We start from the raw sequence: 20,655 nt of genomic DNA on the forward strand, positions 1-20,655 counted from the left end.
CTGATCGACATGTTCATTTGGCTAATTTTTGCTGTAAAATGTTTTTTTTTTTATGTCCTGCTCGCGAAGTCGCCGTATCGACCGTTAAACAAATGCACCACAGATACCAGTACAGTGCAGCACGCCACTGAATTCAATGTATCCGCTCTATATAAGAAGGTAACCTGCTCGTTCCTTGAAAGTGCAGTCAATGACTACTGCAAAAAACTTTTACGTTTGTCGACGTTTGGCCCATTTTTGTTGTCTTTTGTCGTGTCGCCATCAGGGGTAAACATGCCGAGTGAGGGATACGCCAAGAACGGAAATGTTTCTCTTTCCCGCCGAGGTTGCTTAGTGGCTATGCCGTTCGGCTGCTAAGCACGAGGTCGCGGAATCGAATTGCTGCCTCGGCGACCGCATTGCGATGGGCGCGAAATGCGACAAAACCTGCGCACTTAGATTTAGAGGCTCGTTAAGGAACTTCACGTGGTCGAGATTATTCCGTAGCCCCCTCTACGTCGCGACTCATAATCAGATCGTGGTTTCGGCACGTGAAAGCCCGTATTTTTTAAAGATTGGGACTGACTAGAATTTATAGCCAGATAGAACGGACATGCCGGAATGTATTTGAAGGGAATTTTTTTTATTAGATGCTTTACAACTAACGACGGTGCTTATAATTGCTTGATTTAATCTGTGTTACGAGTAACTTAATGCAATGTTTATGCATAACCTTCAATTCGTACAATTATATTTGTGCGCTCATTGTTCAGAAGCACTTCAGAAATGCACACACCAAATGATGTGGTGATATTTCTGCGTAGCGATATTACGACGACGAAGGAGATCTGTGATGTTTATCGAGGAAAGTAAGCTGATGACAGGGTATGCACAGGGATGTATACAGACATCTGCAATCACGCGTATTCGGGACCTATTGGGGGCAGTTGTAATCTTGAAAGAATGTGTGATTCGGGAGCTCTGCGTAGGCGGTCACCGAGGGTCATGTAACTTCTGCTGTGGCGGCTACGGGCTTAGATCTGCGGGTGTCCTTGAAGAGCGACCTTACAGTTCTGGAAAAAATTTCTTCGGCATTAGCCAACGCACCTTGTTAAAATGAGAAATAGTGGCGTTTCCCATGCCTATGATGCGTTATTAGGAAGACCAGCGTTGATAAGTTAATTCAATATGAGAAACAGGTCTGTCATCTACTCTGAACCGACTCCTAATGCAATTGAGAAACTACCTCCACACTTGCGCACGACGATAAAAGACCGGTATCTCTCTTCTAAAGTATTTATCGATTTATTTGGTTATTGCCCAAGATGACCACGTTGATTAATCTGGTTAACCATAACCATCAGGCTTCTAATGTCATCTTCCAGCGATTTTCACGCACCACCTGATTCAATGTTATGTCTACCAACTGTCTCATTTGATCACAGCACTTAATTCTCTGCCGTCGTCGACAGCGCTTCCTTTCCCTTGGCGTTCATCCTGTAACTCTAATGCAACTTCCGTTATCTGCCCTAGGCATTACATGGTTCGTAAACTCTATATTTTACTCTTAATGTCAACTATAGTGTCGGCTACCCCTGTTTGCTCTCTAATTAACATCGCTGTCTTCCTGTCTCTGAGCGTTACGCCTAGCATTTTTCTCAAAGTTATTCGTTAATCCCCAAGTGTATGCTCCATATATTGGGACCCTTAGAATGCTGTGGTTGTACGGCTTTCAAGGAAGGCGGTAAGCTGCCGGTCATTATATCGTAATTCGTACTTTATGGAATCCAACCGATTTTATTTTCCTGCAAGTTAGCTTAGCACGATTAGTCAACATAGCTAGGCTATCATACCTTACCTTGATGTTATGCATAATAATCTTCAACCTCACTCTTACACTCAGTCGGCTCAGTCAAACCATAGCACACATGCTTCACTTTCCTTACGAATTCCCATTCATCATCATCATCAGCCTGTTTTATGTCCACTGCAGGACGAAGGGCCCTTCCTGCGATCTCCAATTGCCCCTGTCCGACGCCAACTGATTCCAACTAGCGCCCGCGAATTTCCTCATTTCATCGCTCCATCTAGTCTCTTCTTCTAGTCTTTCTAGCATTTCCCTTCTGTTGGTACCCATTCTGTAACTCTAATGGTCCAACGCTTATCTAACCGGCGCATTACATGACCTACCCAGCTCCATTTTTTTCTCTTGATGTCAATAAGAATATCGTCTATACCCGTTTGCTCTCTGATCCGAACCGCTCTCTTTCTGTCTCTTAACGTTATGCCTAGCAATTGTCATTCCATCGCTCTTTGCGGTTCCCATTGTAGACATATGACTCAGCGGAATGATATATACGTTATAATTTCGGCAACAATAGTCTGGTAAGGTTATTCTATCCAGTAATTCATCCTTTTAGCAAAACTAATCACAAGCACTGCCGCCGGTACGTTGCATTAGCGGAAGGTGAAATCTGACACTAGACAATCAAGCATCAGGCATCACGTAGGCAAATTTGCACGCTGCATTAAGCTAACGTAAAATGAGCATCAGCCAAATGTCAGAAGAACATGGTGTTGGCCTCCAGCTTCCATAAATAGTCATCACCGAGAGTTCAATGAAAGTCACAGCCTGCATATTCATAATATTAGCGAAGGCGAAAGCTGTATTCGAGCTGAAAGACTATGGCGGTTGGGATTGTCATGTGTTAGCATCCCATGCGTTCGGTTGTCTTCCGTCAGGAATTGCGGTATCATGGACTTTACGGAATCTGGGCCTAGGTCCTTCTACACAAGCTACCATATTGCGCTTTGTTCCTGTGTTTTGCTTTTTCGCACTGATGAGACAGATTATTTTGCTTTTTACGGAATTATTCATTTGTCGGACCTAGGCGCTGTGTTTGTGTGTTTCGCTTGCGTTCGCCTGTTTTTTGTACGCGACCGAGATACTTTCTGGCACTTTGACAAGCTGACTATCTTCACGCAAGGCAAAGAACAGTGCCGGCCGTATACACAAATGAGTCCGGTGCCGAGTCTCGCGAAATCTCGCGAAACTATCTCCATAAGTGGTCACCACAGAATACACGCCTGCTTTTGCAAGATGACGAAAAGAGAGAAGGCATGCTAGCGGTGGCCGGCACAAACGGGGTTTGCTGTCCTGTCGTTTTTATAACTAGGCTGTACCTGACTCGGTCATAGTAGAGGCAAACGCCACAAGTGTCGATGTCTTTCTAACTCAAATGAGACCGTTTGTATATATGCCTAAACAACTCGGGCCAAGCTGACTATACTAACTCAAATGAGAAGAACCGGATGACCTATAGCGTCCTAATGTCCTTATAGGTATTTTTTCTCAATAGGTCATGGCTGCGGTTACGGTGTCAAGAACAGAACCCGAGGGTATCGCGTCCTCATTTCTTTCACCGTGTTTCTCACATACCCGTGCCATGTCTCTTCTTTTTCAATGGTGCCGTGAGCGAACGGGCAGAGATCGAACGGGTCGTGGTGGGTACCCATCCCTCAAGCGAAGGCGATGCTGGCGTTTCGTGCATCGTCACCGGGACCGGCGTGGGAGGCCGTGCTGTGACCGACTCTACTAGCTAGGCCAGCAAGGTGAGCGCATCGAAGACGTGTCTTCTTGCGTCTTGATCTTTCCGCAGCCTTTCGCTCTACAAAGGTAATTACCTAAAAAAATTATTTTACGCTCAATAAACTTAAGTAAACAAACATTCCTTATAACCCTTAGCAATAAAGCGTAAAAAAACACTAATAAGTGGTTATCGTTAGTGCATCGACAATTATGCCACTTCTTTATGGTACCACAGAAAAAAAAAATGCAATCTGGGTAAATTGGAACTCATTCAGTGAAGTATCGCTTGAGGAAAAATAAAATAGTACACGTGCGTTGAGTCAGAATGGAAAGTTCATTGAAAAACTTATAACAGTTTTGTCATAAGCGACAGACGTCTGAGCAAACGTGTAATGTGAATGAAGATTTTTTTTTTCCAAGCTTGTGAGCCCCTAAAGTAACGCCTTCAAGCTCAGCGGAAAAGTGCATCAATAAAGAATAAAGAAAAAGGGGCGAACAAAGCAAGGAATGCGATTTAAAAATAATATTACACGAAGTATACGAATCATAGATGTAGTGGCTGTATGAACTAAAGTAAACGTCAGCTAAATAAAAAGGGCTGTTTGTGCCAGAGGTCCTCTGTTTGAAACTTGCCATTGGCCAATTTAACTTATGCTTAATAATTAAAGACAACGCCCTTTCTTAGCGATTAAGTGATAGGATACGTGCATTTGCAGGAGTAATGAAGTTAGCGTCCAATTTGAGCATTTCAGAGAATTGAGTCAACAGGAGTTACCTGAGCTTCTAAGGGCACTGTAGGGTGATATTTTCTTCTGCGAAAAGTGATTTGAGCAAATTTGTTTATCAGTTAGGCAAGGTATTGTCAGTACAAGTACATTTACAGGGAGAGGGATGTATGCGTCGAATTTGAGCTTTTCGGAGAATTCAGTCAATAGGAATGTGGGGAGGTACTTAGGCTACAGGTTCGCGTTTTTTGCCCTATAACTTGAGCAAATTCTTTTACTGATCATATATGTTAGTGGCAGTATTCATGCAATGGCAGGAGTAATGAAGTTAGCGTCCAATTTTAGCATCTCAGAGAATTGAGTAAACAGAAGCTACCTGAGCTTCTAAGGGCACTGTAGGGTGATATTTTTTCTGGGAAAGTAATTAGAGCAAATTCGTTTATCAATTATTCAAGTCATTGTCAGTATACATACATTTGCAGGGAGAGTGATGTATGCGTCGAATTTGAGCTTTTGAGAGAATTCAGTCAATAGGAATGCGGTGAGGAAGTAATGGTCTACAGGCTGGCGTGTTTTGCACTATAACTTACTTGAGGAAATTCGTTTACTAGTCATATAACTTAGTGGCAGTATTTGTGGAATCGCAGGAGTAATTATGTAAGCGTCCAGTTTGAGCATTTCATAGAATTGAGTGAACAGGAGTTACATGAGCTTCTAAGGGCGCCATAGGGTATTTTTTCTGCAAAAAGTCATTTGGGCAAATCTGTCTGTCAATTAGGCAAGTGTGTTTCAGTACACGTACATTTGCATGGAGAGTGATGAATGCGTCGAAATTGAGCTTTTCAGAGAATTCAGTCAATAGGAATGCGGTGAGGTACTAATTGTCCATAGGCTGGCGTTTTTCCAGCAATATTTTAGTTGAGCAAATTCGTTTACTAATCATGCAATTTAGTAGCAGTATTCGTGCAATTGAAGAAGTAATGAAGTAAGCGTCCAGTTTAAGCCTTTCAGAGAATTGAGTGAAGAGGAGTTACCTGAGCTTCTAGGGGCAATAGGGTGATATTGCTTTTGTGAAAAAAGACATTTGGGCGAATACATTTATCAATTATTCAGGTGAGTGTCAGTACACGTATGTACATTTGCAAGGAGATTGATGTATCCGTCGAATTTGAGCATTTCAGAGAACTCACTCAATAGGAATGCGGTGAGGTACTAACTGTCTACAGGCTGGCGTTTTTTCCACTATAACGAAGTTGAGCAAATTCGTTTACTACTCATATAAGTAAGTGGCAGTATTCGTGTAATTGCAGGAGTAATGAAGTAAGCGTCCAGTTTGAGCCTCTGAGATAATTGAGTGAACAGGAGTTAGTTGGGCTACTAAGGGCGCTATAGGGTGATACTTTGTTTTCTGCGAAAAGTAATTTCGACGGAGTCGTTAATCCAATAGGCAAGTTAGTTGCAGTATACGTAAATTTGCAGGAGGAGTGGTTTTATGCGTTGCTTTTGTGCTTTGCAAGGAATTCAGTCAATAGGAATTCGATAAGGTACTAATTGTCTACGGGCTGGAGTTTTTTCCGCAATATGTTACTTGAGCAAATTCGTTTGCTAATCATATAAGTTAGACGCAGTATTCGTGCAATTACAGAAGCAGTGAAGCGTCAAGTTTGAACGTTTCATTGAAATGAGTGAGCAGCAATACGCTGAGCTTCCATTTCATTTCATTTCATTTTATTTGTGCCCATTTACAAGCAAATGGAGGGGGCCAAGGTAAAAGCTGCTTATTGGCAGCTTGAGTGGTCCCTGGCCCCCTTTACATATTGGCAGAGGGGTGGCAGAGAACACTTTCAGAAATGAAAAAAATAAAGAACAGTGGGTTACATCAAATAAATTACATTTCTTTCATTGAATACATATGGTTTTACGGAACCATAGCGATTTAAATGGTAGTTTTCACCAGACAGATGAGCTCCGATGGTGTCAAGGCATAGATGTCAATGCCGGCTTCTAGATAAGAATTTAGTAGCCGTGGCAATGTATTTGCCAAGGTGTTATAGGGTGTTATAAGGTGTTATATGTGTTATAAGGTGTTTCCAAGGTGTTATAGGCTGATGTTTCTTTCTGCGACAAGTTTTTTGGAGAAATTCGTTTATCCATTACGCAACTTAGTGTCAGTATACTTACATTTGCAGGGACAGTGATGTATGCGCGGAATTTGAGGTTTTTTAGGGAATTCAGTCAACAGGAATGCGGTGAAGTACTAACTGTCTATAGGCGTGCATTTTTGCGGCAATAACCTACCTCAAGAAATGAGATTTTTTTAATCATATAAGTTAGTTCCAGTATTCATGCAATTGCAGGACTCGTGAAGTTAGAGTTTAGTTTGAGCCTTTCAGATAATTGTGTGAACAGGAGCACTTGAGCTTCTAAGGGGACTATAGGCTGATATTTATTTATGGGAAAACGAATTTTACAAGTTGGTTTATCACTTTGGCATGTTAGTGTCAGTATACGTACATTTGGAGGGAGAGTGATGTATGCGTCGGTTTGGCGCTTTTCAAAGAATTCAGTCAATAGGAATGAGGTGAAGTACTGTCTATAGGCTGAAGTGTTTCCCCGCTATAACTAAGCTGAACAAATTCGTTTACTACTCATATAAGTTAGTGTCAGTATAGGTGCCGAATCAGGAATAGTGATGTAAGCGTCCAGTTTGAGTCTTACGGCGTATTCATTGAGCTGGAGTACGCTGAGCTTCTAAGGGGGCTATAGGATGATTTTTTTTCTGCGAAAATTTATTTCGGCAAACTCTTTTATAAAATATGCAAGTTAGTGTCAATACACATGCATTGATTACACATGCTAAACGATTTAACAACGCAGGCGCATGGAATAAGTATTACCTTGCAGAAAACGAATTCGAAGCTCTATTAAATAAAGAAAAACGCACTTTTTCGCAAACGCTGCCGTCTATGTTAAGAAATAACCCCCCAAAATTCTGGAATGTTATTAACCCTAATAACTCCCAGCCATTAGCTCTGTTTGACGATCAAAACCATCGTATTCCCGATTGCGAAATTGCTGAACAACTTAACCGTACTTTTTCTTCCGTCTTCACAACTGAACCTGTTAACATATTACCTCGCTCCCCTATTTCGGATCATGCAGTCATGCCTGATATTACCTTTTGTCCTTACTGCATTGAGAAACTAATTGATTCATTAAAACTTACATCATCGTCTGGCGTCGATGAAATAAATGTTAAAATGCTGAAAAACACCAAAAGAAATGTGAGCGCGATGTTATGTGCTATTTTTCAGCAATCATTGTCATCAGGAGTGGTGCTGGAAGACTGGAGAGTAGGCAAGATTGTTCCAGTCCCCAAAAAAGGTCCTCCATCGTTGTGCTCTAGTTATCGCCCCATTTCACTCACCAGTGTTTGTTGCAAACTAATGGAGCATGTTATTTACTCTCAGATGGTAAACTTTTTACTATCCAATAACTTCTTTCACCCAGCTCAACATGGCTTCCGTAAAGGTCTTTCATGTGACACCCAGCTAGCTTTGTTTTTTCATGATCTAAGCTCTAACCTCGACTTGAACGTACCTTTAGATGCTATTTTCTTAGACTTTGAAAAGGCATTTGACAAAGTTCCACACCAACGGCTACTCCTAAAGCTTTCCCGTCTCAAGATTATTCCATTTGTACTAGACTGGATACGTAGCTTCCTCACTAACCGACAACAGTTTGTATTTGCTAACACACAGTCATCTAAAAGATCTTCTGTCCTTTCGGGCGTACCACAAGGCACAGTTCCCGGACCACTAGCTACTCTTTCTAATTTACAATTATGATCTTCCTACTGAGATCTCTTCTAACATTCGATTGTTCGCAGACGATTGTGTAGTTTATCGACGCATAACTAACACTTCAGACATGCATTTGCTTCAATATGATCTAAAACGCATTGAATTATGGTGCAACAAATGGTTGATGTCTTTAAATACTAAAAAAACCTCGGAGGTTTCTTTCCATCGCAGACAGTATCACCAATCAGGGAAATACACCATATACGGCGCCGAAATCTCATCCGTAGACTCGTATAAATACCTCGGCATAACCTTTTCAACTACCCTAAATTGGTCACATCATGTCATTAACTTAGCCAATGCCGCGAATCGAACCCTCGGTTTTCTCCGCCGGAATCTAAGACTTGCTCCCCCATCAGTAAAATTGTTAGCTTATGTTACATATGTCCGCCCTAAGTTAGAATATGCATGCTCTGTCTGGGATCCTCATCAACATAACCTATCTAATACACTGGAATCAATTCAAAACCGTGCAGCCCGGTTTATCTACTCTGAATATTCTTATCATGCAAGCGTGTCTGAACTAAAATCCCGTGCCGGTCTTACTAATCTAGAATCGCGACGTCTTATTTCTAGACTGTGTCTTTTTCACAAATTCTATCATTCACCACTCCACATTTCAGCTATATTACCAGCTCATCGTCAGTCCAGCCGCATTAACCACAGCAAAGCCGTGTATCCTCTATCCTCCCCCGGCGCAGACTACCTCTCATCTACGATCATTTTTTCTGAAAACCGCCAGGGACTGGAACGGTCTGTCTGCCGACATCACGCACCACTCCGACACTCATCACTTCAAGGCTGCTCTCGAATCACTGTTTCGTTAAAGCCCATCCCTCATGTAATACCCCATCTCTGGGGCCTTTGAGGTTTTATAAATAAATAAATAAATAAATAAATAAATAAATAAATAAATAAATAAATTTGCAGGTAGAGTGATGTATGCCTGTAAATTGAGCTTTTCAGAGAATTCAGTCAATAGGAATGCGGTGAGATACTAATTGTCTACACTCTGGCATTTTTGTCGCTATAACCTACTTCAGGAAATTGGCTTACTAATCATATAATTAGTGGCAGTATTCGTGCAATTGCAGTAGTAATGAAGTTAGCGTCCAGTTTAGCCTTTAAGAGAATTGAGCGAACATGAGTATCCGAGCATCTAAGGGGGTTATAGGCTGATATTTTTCTGCGACAAGTTTTTTGGCAAATTCGTTCATCCATTACGCAAGTTAATGTCAGTATGCTTACATTTGCAGGGAGAGTGATGTATGCGCGGAATTTGAGCTTTTTTAGGGAATTCAGTCAATAGGAATGCTGCGAGGTACTAAATGTCTAAAGGCTGGCGTTTCCTCGTTGTAGCCTGCTTGAGCAAATTCGTTTACTAATCATATATGTTAGTGGTACTATTCGTGCAATTGCAGGATCAAAGAAGTAAGCGTCCAGTTTGAGCCTTTCATGGAATTGATTGAACAGGCGTACCCTTAGCTCCGAAGGGGGTAATAGGCTCATTTTCTTCTGCGAGAAGTAACTATAGGAAATTCGTTTATCAATTAGGCAAGTTAATGTCTGTACACGTACATTTGCAGGAAGAGTGATGTATGCGTCGAACTTGAGCGTTTCAGAGTGATGCGGTCAACAGGAATGCGGTGAGGTACTGACTGTCCATAGGCCGGCGTTCTCCCCTCTATAATTGATTTGAAGAAATTCCTTTAAGAATCATATAAGTTAGTGGCAGTATTTCTGCAATTGCAGGGGTAATCAAGTAAGCGTCCAGTTTGAGCCCTTGAGAGAATTGTGTGAGTAGGAATATGGTGAGCTTCTAAAGGTGCTCTAGGCAGATTATTGTTCTTCGAACAGTAATTTAGGCACATTCGTTTATCCATTAGGCAAGTTAATGTCAGTATACGTACCTTTCCAGGGAGAGTGATGTATGCGCGGAATTTGAGCTTTGCAGAGAATGCCGTCAGTACGAATGTGGTGATGTGCTAACGGTCTGCAGTCTGGCATATTTTGCGCTATATCTTGAGCAATTTCGTTTACTAATAATATAGGTTAGAGGCAGCATTAATGCAATTGCAGGAGTAATAAAGGAAGCGTCCAGTTTGAACATTTCAGAGAATTGAGTGAACAGGAGTTAGCTGAGCTTCTAGGAGCGCTGTAGGGTGATATTTTTTCTGCGAAAAGTGATTTTGGAAATTTGTTTATCAATTAGCCAAGTTAGGGTCAGTACGTGTACATATACAGGTAGAGTGATGTATGCATCGAAATTGAGCTTTTCGGAGAATTCAGTGAATAGGAATGTTGTGAAGTAGTAATTGTACTGGCTGGAGTTTCTTGCGCTATAAATTACTTGTGCAAATTCGTTTACTAATGATATAAGTTAGTGGTAGTATTCGTGCAATTGCAGGAGTAGTGAAGGAAGCATCCAGTTTAAGCCTTTCAGATAATTGAGTGAACAGGAGTTAGCTGAGCTACTAAGTAATATTTAAATTTATTTATCAATTAGGCAAGTTAGTGTCACTAGACGTACCTTTCCAGGAAGACTGATGTATGTGCGGAATTTGAGGTTTTCAGAGAATTCAGTCAATAGGAATGCGGTGAGGTACTCTCTATAGGTTAGCGTTTTTACCGCTATAAGTAAGTTGATCAAATTCGTTTTCTAATTGTAGAATTTAGTGGCAGTATTCGTGCAGTTGCAGGAATAATGAAGTTAGCGTTTAGTGTAGCCTTTCAGAGAATTGTGTGAACAGGAGTACGTGAGCTTCTATATGGAGTATAGGCTGAGTTTTATTTCTGGGAGAAGGAATTTGGGCAAGTTGGTTTTTCACTTAGGCAACTTAGTGTCAGTATACGTACATTTGCAGGGAGAGTGATGTATGCGTCGGTTTGGCGCTTTTCAAAGAATTCAGTCAATAGGAATGCGGTGAAGTACTGCCTATAGGCTGAAGTTTTTTTCCGCTATAACCAAGTTGAGGAAGTTTGTTTACTACTTAATAAGTTAGTGTCAGCATACGTGGAGCTGCAGGAATAGCGATGTAAGCGTCCAGATTGAGCCTTCCTGAGAATTGAGTGAGCTGGAGTGCGCTGAGCTTCTAAGGGGGCTATAGGCTGTTTTCTTTTCTGCGAAAAGTAATTTGGGTCAATTCTTTTATCAATTAGGCAAGTTAGTGTCAGTACACGTGCATTTGCAGGGAGAGTGATGTATGCCTAGTATTGGAGCTTTTCAGAGAATTCAGTCATTAGGAATGCTGTGAGGTACTAAATGTCTAAAGCCTGTCGTTTTCCCCGTTGTAGCTTTTTTGAACGAATTCCTTTACGAATCATATAAGTTACTGGCAGTATTTCTGCAATTGCAGGAGTAATGAAATAAGCGTCCAGTTTGAGCCCTTCAGGGAATTCAGGGAGCAGAAATATGCTGAGCCTCTAAGGGTGCTATAGGCAGATTTTTTTTCTTCGAACAGTAATTTAGGCACATTCGTTTATCCGTTAGGCAAGTTAGTGTGAGTATTCGTACCTTTCCAGGGAGACTGATGTATGTGCGGAATTTGAGCTTTTCAGAGAATTCAGTCAATAGGAATGCGGTGAGGTACTAACTATCTGTATGCTGGCGCTTTTTCCGCTAACACTAAGTTGAGCAAATTCATTAACCAATCACATATGTTAGTGGCAATATTCGTGCAATTGCAGGAGTAATAAAGTGAGCGTCCAGTTTGAACCCTTCGGAGAATTTAGTAGATAGGAGTATGCTGAGCGTCTAAGAGGGATATAGGCTGATCTTTTTTTCTCCGAAACGTAATTTGGGTAAATTCGTTTATCAACTGTGCAAATCAGTGTTAGGATTCGTAGATTGTCAGGGAGAGCGACCAATGTGTGGAATTTTATCTTTTCAGGAAATTAGGTAAATTCGATTGCGGTGGTGTACTGTCGACGGGCTGGCGTTTTTGCCGCTATAGCTATGTTGAGGAAATTCGCCTACAAATCATATAAATTAGTGACAGTATTCGTGAGATTGTAGGAGTAGTGAAGTAAGCGTCCAGTGCGAACCTGTCAGAGAACTGGGTGAACAGGAGTACCCCGAGCTTAGGATGTAGCTAACACAATTGAACTGATGCACTAACATACCATTAAAGGCTGACGCTTTCCTTCTATATTTCATTTATTCAAATTCGTTTATTATTCAAGTAACTTAGTGTCTATATGCGGGCACTTGCAGGGGTAGTGATGGATGGGTTTGAATTTGAGCATCACATTGAACTGTGCTAACACGACTGCGCTGCGGTTCTAACATACTCTTAAAGGCTGATGTTATTTCCTCTATTAATGGTTTCCGCAAGTTCTTTTATTAATCACGTATGTTAGTGACTTTAAACGTGTATTTGCAGGGTGAGTGATGGATGGATAGAGTTTGAGCTTCACATAGAATTTAGCTAATACTCTTGAGCTGAGGGTCTTACATGCTATTATAAGCTGATGTTTTTTCCTCTATAAGGTATTTGCGCAAATTCGTTTATTAATCAAGCAAGTTTCTCTGTGAACGGGAACTTGCAGGGCGAGTGATGAATGTGTGGAATTTGAGCTTCACATAGAACTATACTATAATAGGCTGATGTTTTCCACCATTTTAAGTTATTTGCGCAGATTCGTTCATTAATCAAGAAAGTGGCTGTAAGCGTGCATTTGCAGGGGCAGTCATTGATGTATCGAACTTGAGCGTGCCATGGATCTGAGCTTTAACGACTGAGCATAGGTTCTAACATATTAATATAGGCTGATGTTTTTTCCGCTATGATTTTTTTTTCGCAAGTTAGTTTTTAATCAAGCAAGTTAGTGTCTGTAAACGGGCATTTGCAGGATCAGTAATGGATAGATAGAATTTGAGCGTGACTTAGATCTCAACTTACACCAATGTGGGCAGGTTCTAACATACTCTTATAGGCTGATGTTTTTTCCACTATAATTTATTTGCGGAAATTCATTTATTAATCAAGTAAGTTTGTCTGTAAGCGATAGATTTGCTGGGGAAGTGTTGGATGGGTCGAATTATAGCTTCACATAGAACTAACTATACTATTATACGCTGACGTTTTCTTCCGTTTTAAGTTATTTGCGCAAATTCTTTCATTAATCAAGTATGTTACTCTGTGTAAGCGTGCATTTGCAGGAGCAGTGATGGATGGCTCGAATTTGGGCTTCACATAGAACTGAGCTAACACGACTGAGCTGAGGTTCTAACGTACTATTATAGGCTGGTTTTTTCCCCCTCTATAATTTATTAGCGCAATTTCCTTTATAAATCGAGTAAATTACTGTCTGTAAGCGTGCATTTGCATGAGCAGTGATGGATGGGTCGAATTAAACTTCACATAGAACTATTCTATTGTAGGCTCGTGTTTTTGGCCGGTAGAATAAGTTTGCGCAAATTTGTTAATTAATCAAGTAAGTTAGTAACTTTAAACATGCTTTGCAACGGTTTTTGTCCACTGTTAGTTATTTGCCCAAATTGGTTTATTAATGAAGTAAGTGGGTCTAAGCGGGAATTCGCAGGGGAAGTGATGAATTGGTGGAACTTGAGCTTCACATAGAACATTACAATTATAGGCTGATGTTTTTGTGCCGCTACACTTTATTTGTACGAATTCGTTTATTAATCAAGTAAGGTAGTGCCTGTAAGCGTGCGTTACCAAGGGGAATTATGGATGGCTCGTATTTGAGCTTCACGTAGAACTATACTTTTAGAGGCTGATGCGTTCTTGCGCTATAATTTATTTGGGTAATTTCGTTCAATAATCAAATAAGTTAGTGTGCTTAAGCGTGCGTTTGCAGGGGCGGTGATGGATGTTTCGAATTTGAGCATCACATAGAACGGAGCCAACACGACTGAGCTGAGGTTCTAACATGCTATATGCTTATGCGTTTTTCCGCAATATGTAATTTGCGCAAAATCGCTTCATAATCATGTTGTTATTGTCTTTGAGCGTGCGTTCAAGCTGTGGGATAGATGCATCAAGTTTCAGCTTCAGAGAAAAATAAGTTAGCACGATTACGCAGACGTTCTACGGGGTATAGACTGATGTTCTTTCCTCGAACAGAAATTTCTGCATATTCATTTAATATTAACGGATGTTAGTGTCAGCATACGGGCTTTTGCAGGGGGAGTGATAGATGCGTCGAAGCTGAGGTTTTCAGAGATTTGGGTCAGACGACGTAGCTGAGGTTCTGTTGGGCTCTACTTTGCATTTTTTTCCGAGAAATGTAATTTGTGCAAATTTATATAATAGTCATGTAATTTAGTAACTGCCTACGTGTGTTTGCATTAGCAGTGATGGATACGTCGAGATTCTGCTTTTCATGGAGGTGATTTACCACAAATGAGCTGGTTGCAGTTTTCCGCGACAACTAATTTCTTGAAATTCGCTTAATAATCGTGTAGTTAACTTCTGTATATGTGCATGTGCAGCGGGAGTAAAATGTGTGTGAAATTTGAGCTTTATATATAAGTAATCCCGACAGCGCAGACGTTCTATCGGGCTATAGACATACGTTCTTTCCGCGATGACGTACTTCGCATATTCGTTTAATATTGGTGCAAGTTTGTATACGCGCATTTGCACGGGTAGTGATGGATGGTTCGAACTTAAGCTTTACGGTGAAGTGAGTTAACACGACGTCGCTTAGGTTCTGACATGCTGTAGGCTGGTGTTTCTTCTGCAAATTGATGTATCTATCATTTACGTGTCTGCACACGTGCATTTGTAGGAGGCGTGATGGATGCCTTGAGTTTGGGCGTTACAGAGAACTGAGTTAGCACGACGTAGCGTAGGTTCTAACGGGCTAAATGCTTGTATTTATCTCTATAAGTAATAGAAAAGTATAAGTTGTCTCTATAAGTAGTAGACAACTTGGGTTCACTGGTTTTATATATAACACCGGGAGTGCGCCAAAGCAGACAAATCCACGCGCTCGGTATGTACAACTTGGTCTGTGCCTACCGGGTGTGTGTCCAATTCTTGCACAATCTCCTAGAATGTATGTGCCACACTTCTATAAGGAGTTTGCAGCCTTAAGTAGGTATAGAGATGTTTCACACTTCTCTAAGCATGCGCATTTCACCAACACGCTTGATGCATCATGCATCGCCTTCGTTCGGACTCGCAAGGCAGACAGCTAAAATGTACTGGCGACCGGGCTGCCCAGCTGTCATCCGCTACTGTGGCCAATTCGCTTGCTCAAACAAGCTCTGCGTCATCTACATTGCAACGCTGTGCTGGATATCTGCATGTTTTCTCGTCTCCCTCGTGGCTAGGGGTTAAAGCGTCACACTGATATAGTACTGTGCCAGTTGGTTAATCACCAGTCCCGTGACCGACTGGCAAGAATTGCCGGTATTTGCGGGGTTGGGAGGTGGCCAGGTTGGCTCCTGGCGGGGATTCACGCGTTTCTCACGTCAAGGAGTTTGTCTGCCGCCGGGTGGTACTGCTGGTATCTGTCCGGCCTTCTCGATAAGGAGAGCTATGGGCAGGTCACGGGGCCCGACTGAAGCGCAGAAGCACGGTATCGGAATCCCGGGATACGAAGGGCTCCCAACAGTCCCATCTTTTAGCGGCTGTTCTTTTCATCACTTCACAGTGACTTACCAACGGTACTTCCGCTTTCTCGATCGTCCTGTTAAAATGCTACTCTTCGGGGGAATGGCAGAGCGCGAACTTTTTCCTGTTCTAGTGTTTTCCATTCTCCTGCGAGACTATAATGTCGAAACAGGAACACGCTACTTAACGTTCCGGATTTTGCAGAAGCATCTCAATAAATGGCTTTGTTCCCTAAGTCAGTCGGCATGTCAAGATTCTTCGATATTCAGATCTGGTGAGACTTCGAGACTGGTATCCGCCTACGATCGCAGGCGCCAATACGCATATTTATGTTTGTGCTACAACTTCTTTACTTTGTTGAAGCTTGATCTACTTTTTTTAGTCTTATGTTTGCAACGTGTCCGTTGATATTGCATTTTCCCGTGTGTAAGCTACGCCCAGAACTTAAAACAGGGCGCATTGATCCGGCAAGCTCAGACGAACAGCCCTTCTCACTCCAGCACCTTCTCAGAGGTTCACTCACTGAAGAAGATCTCGTGATAGGGGTGTCTTTTCCAACATATCAGGGATCATATGACAATGCCATACGGCAAAGCGGGAGTCACCATGTCTTGAGTGCGCCTAAACGTCTCGGCACCGAAGCACAAGCAGAGGTAGAAGACGTCGTTGAGGCTGATTAACATCTGCCGGTCGACCGTGAAATTTGCGTCGCAAGACTGCTCGACTGCTCAGAGGAAAAGCCTGTCTGTGCGCGCCTGACGCCATGCTTGTTAATCTAGTTAGTAAGTGGTCGTTTGCAAAATTATTCGGCCAATAGTATCATTATTTCCTATCGCTGTCTAATAATTTGCTATCGCAATCGATGCTCCGGCTTTATTGTGATGCCCTGACTTTCCTATTTTGTACGTGTCTATTCCAGCATCCCAAATGAATAGTACCGTTCTTTGAGAAAGAAAATTATTTCTGAATTGGCTTGCGAAGTTTACATTATGGGAGCCTAGGAAATCGCTGATATCAAGAAGCATTTTGCGAGGAGAAAAACATCTTTTGAACGAACTGCTGTGCCACTGTGAACGCTGTAGTAATTTTGCAAGCGTCAGTGAATGCGCTTTGATCTCGCTGTAGCAGCTAGTCAAAAAAGGACGAAACACTTCGTATTTATCTATTGACGGGGCACTCGCAATCTGTCTGTTTCCATAGGCAAAGACCAAGACCGGTATGGGGACGATTTTGAAAATACCTTTGAAGAAATGTCATTATAACATTACTACCAATACAGAAATGGCAGTCAGATGTTAGGAGAGACAAAAAAAGAATGTTGCAAGTATCAACACCAACTAAGAAAAGAAATAGAGAAAAAAGACATGCATTTGATGTCGGGGTGAGGTTCTTCTACGGATAGAAATAATGGAATTGCAAGACGCAACACCTGACAATGAGCACAAGTCCACAAGGTTAAAACGAGCTGCCCTGCAATTGACAAAATAAAAACAAAATGACCCATTAATTACCATCAATGTACGGGGATGCAAGCCGAATACAGAACAGAGTCATCCTCTCTGTGTATCGCACCTTACCGCAACATGTGGTCCACGAGGCTATTTGCCTCGTGGGCTACAATTCTCATGGAACACCATGTTTTGTTGCTTTCGAAGTGAAGTAATCACGCTCAATGAAAATTTCATGTAGTGTCTATGTGATATGTGCCTTTGACTCATTTTTCCTGTACAACATTCGTTTCCCCGTTGGCGAGGTGGTGACCTAGGGGCCAGGTGTTCCAGCTGCTCATTGTCTTGATGCCCACCCTGTGGATCTGGTGGCCAGCTAATCAAGCGACCTGGTAACTCGATGGCTGCCTTGCGGACCTAGTGGCCAGCTTTTCTTCAGGCCTCCTAGGCTGCTGATCAGAAAATCGCGCGTTCGCTAAGGATTCACAGGTGGAAAATTGATTTTTATAGCAATTTCTTTATCAACAAGATGTGTTGGACGCGTTGTTGGTAAACATACGCAAAATAAGTGTTTGTGTTAACCTCTTTTCTTTCGCGCTGTTTGATTTCTAATGTTTCTTTGTATTTAAAGGTTGTATTCGCTACAATAACGGGCGATGTAGCCTGAAACGATATCGCGGGTTGCTGTCGCGTTGGCTGCCATTTTGCCTTGACAGTGCATGTGATTACGCGAAAGAGTGCTCACTTGCTTTCGTGAATACGTTCAGTCTATGACGCCAAAACTCAACGCGTGCCGCTTTTTTGAAGACACTACGAAGTATCTGGATTAATGCTGGCGACTCGTTTATGTAGGACATCACCGTGGCTTCTGGTTGAAACAACGCGGGGACGGACGGACGGACGGACGGGCCAAGTTCCGCTTCATAGCATACGAGGTGAGTACAATCGTTTCTGCTGCTTTCGAAGTGAACTAATTACGCTCAAAGAACTTTTCGCGTGGCCCCTGATCGACATGTTCATTCGGCTAATTTTTGCTGTAAGATGCTTTTTTTTTATGTCCTGCTCGCGAAGTCGCCGTATCGACCGTTAAACAAATGCACCACAGCTACCAGTACACTGCAGCACGCCACTGAATTCAATGTATCCGCTTTATATAAGAACGTAACCTGCTCGTTCCTTGAAAGTGCAGTCAATGACTACTGCAGAGAACTTTCACGTTTGTCGACGTTTGGCCCATTTTTGTTGTCTTTTGTCGTGTCGCCATCAGGAAAAACATGCCGAGTGAGGGATACGCCAAGAACAAAAATGTTTCCCTCTCCCGTCGAGGTTGCTTAGCGGTTATGTCGTTCGGCTGCTAAGCACGACGTCGCGGAATCGAACTCCTGCCTCGGCGACCGCATTGGGATGGGGGCGAAATGCGACAAAACCTGCGTACTTAGATTTAGAGGCTCGTTAAGGAACTTCATGTGGTGGAGATTATTCCGTAGACCCCCTCTATGTCGTGACTCATAATCAGATCGTGGTTTCGGCACGTAAAAGCCGGTACTTTTCAAAAATTGGGCCTTACTAGAATTTATACCCAGATAGAACGGACATGCCGGAATGTATTTGAAGGGAACTTTTTTTATTTAGATGCTATACAACTAACGACGGTGCTTATAATGGCTTGATTTAATCTGTGCAATGAGGTAATTCACGCAATGTTTATGCATAACCTTCAATTCGTACAATTATATTTGTGCGCTCTTTGTTCAGAAGCACTTTAGAAATGCACACACCAAATCATGTGGTGATATTTCTGCGTAGCGATATTACGACGATGAAGGAGATCTGTGATGCTTATCGAGGAAAGTATGCTGATGGCAGGGTATGCACAGGGATGTATAGAGATATCTGCAATCACGCCTATTCGGGACCTATTCGGGGCAGTTGTAATCTTGAAAGAATGTGTGGTTCGGGAGCTCTGCGTAGACGGTTACCGAGGGTCATGCAACTTCTGCTGTGGCGGCTACGGGCTTATGTCCGCGAGTGTCCTTGAAGAGCGACCTTACAGTTCTGGAAAAAATTTCTTCGGCATTGGCCAACACCTTGTTAAAATGAGAAATACCGGCGTTTCCCATGCCTATGATGCGTTATTAGGAAGACCAGCGTTGATAAGTTAATTCAATATGAGAAACATGTCTGTCATCTACTCCAAGCCAACTCCTAATGGAATAGAGAAATACCTCCACGCTTGCGCACGACGAAAAAAAAAACGGTATCTCTCTTTTCTCCTAAGTATTTATCAATTTATTTGGTTATTGCCCAAGATGACCACGTCGATTAATGTGGTTAACCACAGCCATCAGGCTACTAATGTCATCTTCCAGCAATTTTCATAACCCTTGTCACGCACCAGCTGATTCAATGTTATGTCTACCAACTTTCTCATTTGATCACAGCACCTAATTCCCTGCCGTCGTCGACAGCGCTTCCTTTCCCTTGGCGTTCATCCTGCAACTCTAATGCAACTTCCGTTATCTGCCCTAGGCATTACATGGTTTGTAAACTCTATATTTTACTCTTAATGTCAACTATAGTGTCGGCTACCCCTGTTTGCTCTCTAATCCACATAGCTGTTTTCCTGTCTCTGAGCCTTACGCCTAGCATTTTTCTCAAAGTTATTCGTTAATCCCCAAGTGTATGCTCCATATATTGGAACCCTTAGAATGCTGTGATTGTACGGCTTTCAAGGAAGGCGGTAAGCTGCCGGTCATTATATCGTAATTCGTACCTTATGGAATCCAACCGATTTTATTTTCCTGCAAGTTAGCTTAGCATGATTAGTCAACATAGCTAGGCTATCAAACCTTACCTTAATGTTATGCATAATAATATTCAACCTCACTCTTACACTCAGTCGGCTCAGTCAAACCATAGCGCACGTGCTTCACTTTACTTACGAATTCCCATCCATCATCATCAGCATCATCAGCCTGTTTTATGTCCACTGCAGGACGAAGACCCCTTCCTGCGATCTCCAATTGCCCCTGTTCGACGCCAACTGATTCCAACTAGCGCCCGTGAATTTCCTGATTTCATCGCTCCATCTAGTCTTCTGCCGTCCTCGACTGCGTTTCCCTTCTCTTGGTACCCATTCTGTAACTCTAATGGTCCAACGCTTATCTAAGCGGCGCATTACATGACCTGCCCAGCTCCATTTATTTCTCTTGATGTCAATAAGAATATCGTCTATGCCCGTTTGCTCTCTGATCCGAACCTCTCTCTTTCTGTCTCATAACGTTATGCCTAGCAATTGTCGTTCCATCGCTCTTTGCGCGGTTCCCATTATAGACATATTACTCAGCGCAATGATATAGACGTTATGATTTCGGCAACAATAGTGTGGTAATGTTATTCTATCGAGCAATTGATCCTTTTAGCAAAACTAATCACAAGCACCGCCGCCCTTACGTTGCATTAGCG

At 42.2% G+C, this 20,655-nt stretch overlaps 1 long non-coding RNA gene across 1 annotated transcript; it reads left to right on the plus strand.

The window, feature by feature from the left end:
- The first annotated feature begins 610 nt into the window (after positions 1-610).
- On the plus strand, positions 611-20,575 carry LOC140214290 (uncharacterized). The gene is made up of 4 exons (XR_011891275.1): positions 611-3,591; positions 17,496-17,582; positions 18,043-18,125; positions 19,632-20,575. It is a non-coding gene; the product is annotated as an uncharacterized lncRNA (long non-coding RNA).
- The last annotated feature ends 80 nt before the right edge of the window (positions 20,576-20,655 follow it).

Source organism: Dermacentor andersoni, chromosome 11, assembly GCF_023375885.2.
Source record: "Dermacentor andersoni chromosome 11, qqDerAnde1_hic_scaffold, whole genome shotgun sequence".
In the NCBI taxonomy this organism is placed as follows: Eukaryota; Metazoa; Arthropoda; class Arachnida; order Ixodida; family Ixodidae; genus Dermacentor; species Dermacentor andersoni.